A 12,128-nucleotide genomic window follows, 5' to 3' on the forward strand; every position below is an offset into this window, starting at 1 on the left:
AAAATGCCGAACATCAGCTTCATTATGTAACATATGAAACAAAAGTTGGTTTATACATTGGGACGAGAACAAAAATCCACAACCACAAAGCCCAACCACCACTAAACATGGACACGGACACACACGTACGTTTGCAATTATAATCCGATTTCGAGCAGCCACCACTCCGAGTTTTCCCACGTTTCCTTCCCACACTGGACCGTAGTACACAGCAGAACCACAAAAACCCAAAATATCAACTTCCGGTTCGAATGGCATAAATCAACAACACACACTGGACCTTTCCTCCCTCAATCTCTCTCGCTCTATCTCTTTCTATATTTCCTTACTACTCTAACCTTAGCAAAGTTCGCGAACGAAAAGCGTCATGTAACAACCGCAAAATCCATCCAAGTAAGCGCTGGCCCTCTACTCGCGTTTGCTCGCCCCCGAACCAGGCAAAAGCAAAGGGAGCGGGAGCGGGAGCGGGGAAAAAAAACAGAAAAACACACGTGACAAAAGCGTCCCCGGGAAATGTGACACTCATGGTGGTGTGTGGACGTGTGTGTGTGTGTGTGTCCTTCTGTGGCCGCGTGTCATCGTAATCGCTGTCACGTTTGCCGGACCGATGATTGGTGATTGTTATTTTTAGTGATTATATTTTCAATTTCCCTTCCACGCGTTCGCGCCGGAAAAAGGCCCCCGGAAGTATGCTCCCGTGTGTGTGTGTCTGTGTTGGTGAACGACCGTTGGTCATCACCACCATCACCATAAGGGTATTTTTTTTTCTAACCGATGATGATGATGATGCTGGCCGAAACCTTTGCACAGGGTCAGAAGCTGATGAGGAGGAGGACGGTTTTGCAATATCCGTTTTAGGTTAGGAAACTGCCCAAGGCGAACCAAAAGGATGGAATCAGGGAGGGAGACCGGTCGCTCATGTATGGGCGCTTGCCTGCCGCAGTCCGAGCAGGAGCTGGTTATTAAACTCAGGAAATCGTGTACTGATTTACAGTGATCGAATTGTCGGACCGAAGGACAACTCGGCCGGGGTTCGGCGGCTGCGACCTGCGAAAAGGAAACTGTGCAGTCCGAGTCCGACCCCGGTTGGGTTTGCGTGCTGTGTAGCGTGCTATGAGGCAGGATGTGAGAGTGTATCGATCGATGGTGACGTGGGTCTGGGGATCGTTATGGCCGGTGCGTTGTCGTTACTGGGCAAAACTGGAATGATACTTTTTCTCGTCGCATTTGCTATTCTTAGGTCCAGGATGATGATGATGGAAAAACTATGGAATATATTAGTATTAAAGGATTCAAGGGATTAAAGCATGGTATCAAGCGTGATACTACAAAAATGTGTTTAATTTCATAAAATCAATCAAACTAGAGGCTCCATTGAATCCACAAACTGTGTGGAACAAGTCATGAGTTGAGCGCCATTAGTTGCAGCTTAGCGCAACAACAAAAACCCGACCAAAGCTCCACCTTTAAAAACCTAATAATTCTTTTATGAATTTCAAGCGAAATGAATTAAATACTATGTTAATAATCAAGAAGTTTAATCTGGAGTAATAGTTGGATCAATGAACTCAAATCTTTAGAAAATAGTACAAAATGCGATCGTTACTCCATCTAAAATCACATCCAATCATTGCTTAGAAAACGCCTTCGATCATGCGCAGACAACTATCTTCACGATCAAGAACCATTCGAAAATAGATCCAAGCAAACAAAGCAGCAATGATTAGGAAAGTGTTTGAAATTTATTTTTAAATTTCAAAATAACCTCGCTTCTCTCAACGGGGTCCTGTGGCGCAATGGATAACGCGTCTGACTACGGATCAGAAGATTCCAGGTTCGACTCCTGGCAGGATCGCTTCGAAGAACTTTTTTTTATGAACAATTCTTCCCAATTTTCATCAAAACAAAGCTCTAATCAATTTCTTGATGACGTTGTTGTCGTTGTTTGTGCGCCTTTAAGCTGAGTCGCAAAAAAAAACCCACGACAAATGTCTAAGATTTTGCGTCGTGCTACGTTCGCTATTATTAGATAAGATTAGATAAATTGGCAGCTACACACGGACGAGTAGTTAGCTGCCCTTGACCCAGTTACCCTGGCCGAATGTGGCCTGACCGATAGGCGAGTGGTCGGACGCGCTTGTAATGCGCGGAAAGCTGACCCAGATAGTACGTTGCCGTTTGCTATTTTGTTCTTATCAAAAGCATCTTTAATCCCCTCTCTTCCACCCCACCCTCTTCGTTTCTCCCTCACAGTCTCCCGGTCTTGAAGCGTGTGCCGTGAAGTTTTGGTTTTGCTCCACACAATGGCAGCGGAATTCCTCTCGAGCAATTAATTCCTTCCTCTCGGGTGAGCTTCCGGTCACTCCTGGGCCGTCCTGGGCTTAGCGTCCTTCTCTTCCTTCGTCCCCTGCTCCAACCCACCACACCATCCGAAGCCCGAAGTCAAGGGAACGTCATAATTTTTGCTTTCTACGCTGGGACATCACTGGGACACGGGTATTTATGGCAACGCGTGGAGCGATCGCAGGAATGGTAGGGTGTCATGTGAGGATTAACGTGGTGCTATTTTGCTGGTGCCGGTGGCAAAAAAAAAAGGAAGCAAAAGGCCGAGAGTGGTAGTGGTAGCAACAAAACGAACGGCAACAAAAACCATACATCATACAGCGACGGGAAGAGTGGGGAACAACAAAACCTCGGAACAGCGCTGCCAGAGACAGCAAATGCCCGCGAGTTGTTCGGTAGGAGATATTGCCCCGCCGATAATAAATAATGATTATAAATAATGTTTTCGGCGCACACTGTTTGCTGCACAACCAACGGTGAAGCTGTTAAATGTTTGCGCTGTTCGCTCATGTGTGTGTATGTGTGTGTGAATCGTTTGATTTCGAACGAGGAACAAAAAGTGTCCAACGGGTGCGGCTTTTTTTTCAAAGATAAAAAGTTACATTTCATATCTTGCTTTGCTTTTTCATTGAAAAAATAGCTGTAAGGATGTATAAATCTCTTGTGAAAATTTACTATTTATTGATTGATGTGTATTCTTTTAGTTCAGTTTTAGTCATCCTTTCTCAGTTTTAGTCTCGAGGGTAATTAAGCAAAAATAAAAATAAAACTCCTTATGAGCAGCTTTAGGGCACCAGAATATCCCAATCTCTAAAACCATGGTTGACTTCTTCCCATGGTTGATATAGAAAGTACTATCTACAAAGCAAAGGCTGTGTATCGAACACGGTGAAGAGCTGTTTATGATTTCCGCAAGGCAATAATCCAGGATTCTTTTTGTTGTACATTAACGATAAAACCTTTTGATGTGTGCAACGAGAAGCGAACATCTTATGCTGTTCTTGTACCATTTGACTGCATAGAGCTACACGAACTGATCGCTAGACTGTAGACTCTAGACTATGAATGTACACTGTAGTGTCTTTTAATCATTCAAACCCCTATTTATTTTGAATACACACCACATTAGGCCAGCGTCCTGCATATGCATAACGCGATTTAAGAGATCATGTTATCATTTGCCAGGTCTTATCTTGAGTATTAATGAGCATTCAGTATGGTATCAGACGCGGTGCTTGTTGAAATATTAGTAAATGAGTAATAAGTATTGACGTTGTCCAAAGTTGTGTAGAATTATTATTAATATTTCAACTATCATGTATCTATTGACTGTACGATGCGACAATGTAGCTCTTATGAAGCATTGATGTCTGTCTTAAAGTCTTAACTTGTCTTAAGTGTATTTTGATTTTGAATCATCCTAACGCCAGTTCTTGATAGGTCGATAGTTCATGCTTAGTTTAGGACAGTTCTTAAAGTGCTAAGACTACCAGCCAATAAACTAAGGCCATGCCAATATCATTTAATAAATTAAAAAAATAATAACCCCATAAAATATCCTCATAAACTGAATGTTCACAGCGCTTTGAACTATACAATAGTATGAAAAGAGCAAACTTAAAACGACAGTTCATCCATCGCTTGTGAAAGATTCACATAGGATTATGTAAGTAAGCTTTTGAACCGATATTTTCTGCGTTTCATTGTATTTTTTCACCTTATACACATTACCAACAGACTAGAATCGTTGGGCAATCTGTGAGAATCGCTCAAATCAATGAATAGCGAATCCTCGGAAAAAAAAGAAAACCTTTAGCGACTACAAATCATAATTAACAACAGTAAACAGTAAAAATGCAAGGCATCTTTACGGCTCGTGACATTTTCGCTACAAAAGCATCCATAAAACTTGGACGATTTGTTGCCAAAACTACACATGCATCCCGAAAATGAACCTTTTTTCTCCCAGATAGTAAATTATGAATTATGAGCTACCGAAGGAGCAGTTCACTTTGATGACAATCGATAAGGCACTCTCTCTCTCTCTCTCCCATCAGCACTAACCTTTAAACCGTGGGTAAAACAGCTGACTGCGACAACAAAACACTATCCACGCCATTGTGTTTGGCGTTTGGTCGTTAATGTGAACATTTCCGAGCCTGGAATAAAAGAAAACAAATAAACAGGCAACCTTTTCCCACTTACCGACCGATACCTGCAATACTTGCCGGAGAGGGCTTTCTAATGTCACCCTGAGTGTTAACTGTCCGTTTGCTTGCGATCGGGGCAGAGGAAACAAACGTGCGCTGCACATCAGTCGTTTTTCGGGTGCTTCAAAAGACTGGCAACTGCTGTGTGACCTTTTTCCTCCCGAATGTCCTGTTTGGTGGCACCCCATTCCATCGTTGCGTGTCGTGCGTATGTGTGCGCCATTGGGCCATAAATATTGTGCAGAGGCGCACTTTTAATTGAAATAGCGCGTATCGCGCGCACGGGATTGGGAAGAAAAAGCTACCACGCTCTCGATCGTGGGACAAAGCACGGGGAAGTGTGTGCCTGCATGTCTGTAAAAAGTAAAAAGGGAAAAACACATTTTAAAATAAATAATAGCACAAAGTGTTGACATTTGCGGTGCAATCCGAGGCTAAATCATTGCTATTTGATGATCACACCACTCGATGATAACAGCAGCGCTAAGGGGAGGGGAAACGGAAGAGGGCGACAAATATTTCAGCGAGCGCGAAACAGCGAAACAGAAAAGGAAATAAATAAATCGATACAATTTACAACCGTAGCGCATGTGTTTGCTGCATCGTCGTGCGCCGAAACACAGTGGCAGCGTAATCGTTTATGTTTGCGCGTAACGCCACCAATGAATAAGGGGTTCGAGACAGTGCCCCCCCCCCCCCCCCCATAGCCGGGATGAACTTTTGTTTTTTAATTAAAACCAATGTCGCATAAAATGCCTATAAATTACGACAAGACAATACGCAATCGGTGTGATAATGCTGCATGCGTGTGTTTGTTTGTGTGCTTCTGTTTCCTATATCACCCCGTTTGTGGCCAAGTTTTTGCTTGATTCGGATTTTTTTCCATTTTTTCTGATTCGTGACAGTTTTTATGCAAATGGGAACCAAATTGTAGATATTATAATTACTCGAACGCAAGTAAATCAATTTAATGGGCTTTCGATTTATTGTTAGCCTCCCGCGGGAGTAAAAAAATGGTCACGGAGCGGTGCTTTTCATGATGTTGATATTTATGTTCAAAGATTTGTTATATCGTTTATCTATTAAAGGCAATTGTTATAAGTATTGATTGAAAGGGGGTATTCAATTTTCGTACTGTCTCTGAGAACCATATAGCATGCTTTTGTTTAATTTAACAAATACTTGTATGTAAATGTATATAGAAAAGTAAAAACAGGATTAAAATCAATCAGTGAGGCTTTAGAGCGAATAATTGCTATAGAAGCAAGATGAATAAAGTCTCCTCTGGGAAAGGTAACATTTCACGAAAACCCATCATAGAGGGACAGGCATAACGCTTAAATCCAAGCCTAAACAATACCAAGTTAGTCCTTCCGGGAGGTATTGTAGCTTCAACCTGAATACAGGGTTTACCAAGTCATTATGCAATGTGCGTTACATATTTTGTCGCTCACGAAAGTTATTCTTCCACCTATTACGTATTTGTACTGGTTCAATATAAATATTCACCCGTCCTAGTTTATTTTTGTCTAAGCTTTTATAACATAGGGGTAAGTTTGCCTATAAAGTGTTTCTTTATTTTACACTCTTTACACATATTTCATTTACATTGCATTAAAAAAAGGAACGATTGGACAGTTCGCGCTTAAAACTTTGGTCAAGTGATGTGTCAAAAATATTGTTGGATGAGCGAAAATTGATTTTGTGCCAGTTGAAAATCGTGGCTGTGGTCAAGATCAATTTCGAGCTTGATAAACTATGCAGCACATATCGTAATGTTGCTTGGTAAACCCTGTAAATAGATTACTCTGAAACTCGGACGTAGGTGGAAAATTCAAAAGATATTTCTGATACAAGATTTTGAGTCACGTAAGGGAACAGTACTTACGGGAATGGGAATAGTGGAATGTTGCAAGCAATGGAAATTTGCAATTATACAATGGAGTGTTGCAATCGAATAGGGTAATTTTGCATGCATTCTGTGGAGCCTGTCATCAGACTGTGAGTGCCGCTGTTGTAAACATTCCAAAACATTTTAGTTAATTTGAGTGATTTATCAAGTTCAATTGTGACTCCGCGGCTTAATTCACTTAGTTTATTATGTATACAGATGAATACCACTCCAAAACAACTGAAAATTTTGTTTATTAGAATAAAGCATTAGTATCACGTCGAGTCTTTTTACACAGGCTACCACAGTCCAATGACAGCTCATCGGTATGCTTGCAAAATTCCCCTATTCGTTGGCAAACACTCCATTATATGATTACAAACCTCCACAGAATGCTTGCTCGATTCCACTACCGATTTGAAACATTCCTTTAACCGATTAAACTATTCCATTAAATGACTCGAAACCCTGTACTAGTCTTTTTGATCTATTTATCCTAGTAATTTCGTTGGATTGATTTTCATTCTTGGGCTTTATCATATTTGATTGCCTGCCTTGTATCCAACTATCGTATTTTAATGCCTATTATTTTAATATTCTTGTATCCAAGGATTCCCTAAAGAACACACATGTTTATTTATTTATTTTGTAATTTTGTAGATTAACTTTTCTTTGAATTCTAATATGTTTTATCTCAATTACTTTTTGCCTCATTTATTTAATTTCCTAATTTAAATTTTCTAATCTCCTCGATTTGCAATGTTCACTAAGCTTTATTGTATCATCATACAATTTATCCAAAATAATGTACATGAATAGTAAATATTATTTGATAGTGTTAAAATAATGACAAAACATACAAAACCATAGAAAAAAAGCAATTGTAATCTAGTTTAAGCTACAATGCATAAATATATGAAGTAACAATAGATTGGAATGACTTCGTATAGTTACAGTTGTCTCTTTTTTGTTCCTCGACAATGATTTCAAGCGAAGTCTCCGTTCGATAAATGTAAAACACAAAAAGAGCTAATTTTAAATCCCTTTCCTCCATTTGAGCACGATTTGAAACTGTGTGTGTGTGTGTGTGTGTAGAAAGGATTCACGCTTAACAACATGCCATTATTAATTGAATTCGTTTCCCGCCGTTGAAGGATGTCAATGAATGGAATCACGTCTCACAAAACAGCGAAACGCCATGCTGCAGCAAAACCGTTAGCAAGCTAAGATCTCCTTTACCCAGTTGTTCTCCCCTCCCGTGAAACAGGTTTTGACAGTCCATTAATAATACTTTACAATAATCGCACAAATTGGCTTATGAGAACATTCCAGCAGGAAGTGCGAACACCATTCCTCCAAACTTATCCCATAATAGCCCAAAATTCCCAGCCGAGATGCGTTCCAACAGCAACGAGTCAACGACTCTTCATTTATAACCGATTTTAAAGGACACACAGAAAATAAATGACTCCATTTGGTAGGATCCTCTCGCCGTTTGGATTTGCTAATCATTCATCCACCAAAAGCAGCCAGCATCCGAAACGGGAAACTCCGTTCAATCATCTGCCTTAGCCGATTGACACGGCCCAGGCTCTACCCAGCAGCAACTGTTCTGTGTAACAGTGCAAGCATAAAATCAAAACAACATTAATCAAACAATTCGCCCAGCACTCCATTGCACTACGGCAAACTAGGCGAAATGAAACAATTAATCCTCACCTCATCCACCGTCCCGGATGGACACACAGAGTGCGCGCGTTCCTCGCGCCGCTGCTTGACGTGAAGATTGACTGAACTGCTAAGTACTCGAACCTGGGTGAACTCCGTCAACCGACGGGCTACATATGTCAAACCGTTCTGTCCTGCCTGCCTGCCTGCCCGTGCCTGCACTTACGGCATCATCTCATGCGCATGCAATGCGTTTCTAGTGCCCTCCGGCGATGGCATGTACAAGCGGTACAACGGAGACCAGAATCCCTTTTCCTGCTACGCGGCCACTTCTAGTGCTGGCATTGTTAACACAATGTTGCACGGGGACGAAAGTGCAGCGAAAAACGGACGCAGAAGTACCACCCATGGGTCCCCGGGTAAAAGCATTCGATTTTAATTGTCCCTTCGGGCGTATCTAATTATAATCTGTTGATTCAAATGCAGAAGAGCAAAAAAAAGGGCACAAGGAAAAGAGCGACTTCACCAGGGACATGGTTCTCTGCCTTTCGTTCCCTATTTCTAGTTGTACAATTGTACCTTCCGTTTTTTGAGTTGCTATTGTTTCTGTTTTTTTTTTTTCTTCTGTTCTTGCCTCAGAGTTTCTTTGGGTTCGATTCAGCTCGCCGTTTTTCGAGTGTCTTATTGCGAAGCAATTTGCTTGTCGCGTACGAGAGCGTGATGTAGCTTTCGAATCAAATGTTTCCACTCCCCGGGGCAGTTGTACTGGGTCGTAATTGGACAATTAGTGTACTTTTTCCTGAGAAAGTTAGCTGAAGCATTATTTTTTTCCATTTCGCAAGGCAACGAAGTTTACCCGATTTGCTCGTTTATCAATCATCGCTCTAATTTGCATGCTTCCTACTAACTGCTTTGTAACGTGTTTACTTTACCAAAGTTTTAACTTGTTGTTGTGTCCTTTATTTTACAAGTGTCTGTGATAACTTTCAACAATATTCATTTAATTTTGAAGTATGCTTTTAGTGGTTAGGTATATCGTAATATTCATTATTTGCGCATATTTCATTGCTTTTTACAATATTTAAACTTTTTTTCACTTTTTTACTTTGTAAGGTTTGAATTACAAATTGCTTTTTACTATGTTATTGTTAAATGATTGAGTTAAATAAGAAATCTGCATTCTGCTTACAATTCTCCTAATTTTATCATATGTTTGATTACTTTTATGGTTTGCGTTGAATAAATATACCTTTTGTTCTTGTTTTTAGTTATGTTTTGTTACTCATAGTAAGTATTTGTTAATCTCTATTTTTCGGACATGTTTTACGCTTTATAGAATTTTGATGATGATTTATTAGATTTATTCCTTGTATTTTAAAATGTCTGTAATTATTTTTAATTTTCAATTGTTCTTTTGCAAACTGAACTTTTTTTTACTTTTTTTCGTTGATTTTTAACTGAACTTTTTTTTTCAGAGATCTTTGCACATTGCAAAAACTGCCCTTTTTGCACTGAATAAGTTAAAAAAAGGCGAAGGTATACTTTCCAAGTGTTTTACAAAACTTACGCCAATCTTCTTTGACAAAAAATGGCATTGCTATTCACCCCACAGAAGCGGAACAGCTGGACATCATTCCATCTAATTGCCAAAAAGTGGATTGTAAAACTCATCTGCCAATTGTCTAAAACACGCCGAAAGCCTTTTTTTACAATCTGCCACTGCCAATCAGGCCTTCACAAGGCGCTATATTACACCAGAACAAACGTTCCCTATTGCTGTTTGTGAAAGAAACAACAATAAAAAAACGACTCGAAATATCGTCCACGAAGTCAGTCTGGCTGGGTAATCCCAGATGGCTTTTTCCCTGGGTGGATTCGAAACGAACTGTATCGAATTTCAATTACGGAATGCCGACAGGAGAGATGGGGAAGAAATAAGGACAGAAGAAAGGACAAACACACACACACACACATTCAAGCGCAAACTTCACCCCACAACGTCCAATCTTGTCAAATACGGTTGGTCTTAGAATTGGCAATTCGATCCAGGAACCGAATGCACTGAGAGGAAGAACAAGCCAGAAGCCTCGGCTGGGGCCTATCCTCCAACCGAGAGGCTGCTCGAACAGCTGATTAAAGGAATCCTTACTCGAACCACACACCCCCTCCCGCAATCCGGGTTGAATAATTCATCTGCCAGGATGAGTCGAACACGTCGATAGATAACGAACGGTTCCCGCCGGCAGGAACGGTTGCGTAAGCGCAGTAGTTTAAACAAAAAACCCCCGGAAAACCCCGCGGGAAAGGGGGAAAGTGATAAATGACGTCCTTCGTGTAGATGTTTAAAATGTCATTAACTTCAAACAGTAGCAAGCACATTGGTGGGATTGCTGCTGTTGTAGTGCTTTACCTTTCCATTTACGCTCCCATCGCTTTATCGCTTTTGTGGCAAACTTTTCTCACTTTGCCAAGTTGCGAGGGTTAAAACTTTAACCAAAAAAAAAAAAAAAAACCCCGAATGCTTTTACCGGTTCTAGGACACTGGTTGCGTTTCCATTTCGGTAATTCCTTTCGCAGAGACTGGGACACTGGGCAATGGGCGAAACATGAAACAACATGGCAATGGGAAGGAGAGAAAGTAAGGGGACAGCACGGCAGAAGCCTTTTCCTGGCGGTGGAAACTTTTTGCGTAACCGAAAACCATAAATTACACCTGAGCACTCCAGAACCATTAAAAGCAAATGGGACGAACAAGAGGAAAAAGAGGTAACCCTGGTGTGGCCACACGCACACACACACACACACCGAGCCACATCGTCACACCGTTTCGAACCATTCCCGTTGTTTAGGATAATTGTTTTGTTTCTCGCCATGTTCCCTTCGCTTTGGCCAGGTTTATTGATTGTGGAAGCCGCTTCAACTGAGCCGCTGGAAGCAAGCAATGTGCGTGCACTTTTTATACCGTGGGATGCTCTCGGAGGGATGCTTTTAAGGGTGGGGAAGAGGCGAATTGTCACCAAACGGAATGATAATGTTCACTGGCCGTGCGCTAATCTGATGATTAATAACGGCGTTGAGACGATTGTGTGTTCGGTAGGGCACTCGGGGAAGGATGGGCAAGGGAACATGACCGGACAGGCCGGAATGGGTTAAGGGACGTGTGGTGCTCGGCGAAATGATTATTGATGGAGTTTTTGAGCCAACCCCCGGGGGTATTACATCAGTCGATTGTTTGTGAAGTTTTTACACCGAAACTAGGGACTAGGGGTATTCTGAAAGAAGAAGAACGCTACGGGCAGATGAATAGAGTCGTTGGTAATAAATATTCGATTGATATGAACAACTCGAAAGAAACAGCTTACGGATAGGGGAGAGGCTGAAAAGAATTTTCAACCTTTTTAGAAATCGTTCGGCTTCTTCAAATATACATATACACACTAACAGTTTAGCAAAATGAACGTTACTGACCTTAAACATAAAAGTGGATAGTTTTACGATTTCTACGGAATTATTTTATATGCAATTTGACGTGTGAATCTCAACACTGTGATGTTGTGATGACATTTTTAGTCCAGATTTCTTACAACATAAACAAATAAACCTAAAGATGGATAAACAGTAGCAAAAAAAGGGCAGAATTGATTTTGTACGTTCCCGACGTATTTTACTTTTTGTACGTAAAATAATTTAATCTTGACCCGCACTAGCCAAATGTTAATTGCACTTTCAACAAAGGTATCCCAGGAATCATCACACAAAATTTGACACCTTCATCAGTCGAAACCGAACGGAGATGGCCAACAAACTGAAGCAACTTCGTTTAGAAGCGTGCACGATCAAAGAACGGATAATAAGTCCGTTCCGGAATCTATAACATCTTGGCCCACATTAATCAACAATCAGAGCATCGAAAGAATGCCCGGTTCCGAATGGCCGACGACCCTGATCGACTAGAAGAGCTCCAAAGGAAGCTGAGAATGAAGACCGAGCGACATGTGGCTATATTGCTGCATCAG

The 12,128-nt window shown here is 41.1% G+C and overlaps 1 long non-coding RNA gene and 1 other non-coding gene across 2 annotated transcripts in view; one reads left to right on the forward strand and one right to left on the reverse strand.

The window, feature by feature from the left end:
• Window positions 1-1,782: 1,782 nt before the first annotated feature.
• On the forward strand, window positions 1,783-1,855 carry Trnar-acg. Its single transcript has one exon. It is a non-coding gene; the product is annotated as a tRNA-Arg (tRNA).
• Window positions 1,856-4,382: 2,527 nt separating this feature from the next.
• Window positions 4,383-12,128, reverse strand: part of LOC121599749 — a 64,579-nt gene continuing 56,833 nt past the window's right edge. Inside the window, exons 3-4 of the long non-coding RNA XR_006005729.1 lie at window positions 4,568-4,907; window positions 4,383-4,502 (exon numbers count right to left, since the gene is read on the reverse strand). This is a non-coding gene — a long non-coding RNA (uncharacterized LOC121599749). The remainder of the gene's footprint in view (window positions 4,503-4,567; window positions 4,908-12,128) is intronic.

The sequence above is a fragment of the Anopheles merus genome, chromosome 3L, assembly GCF_017562075.2.
Source record: "Anopheles merus strain MAF chromosome 3L, AmerM5.1, whole genome shotgun sequence".
Classification (NCBI taxonomy): domain Eukaryota; kingdom Metazoa; phylum Arthropoda; class Insecta; order Diptera; family Culicidae; genus Anopheles; species Anopheles merus.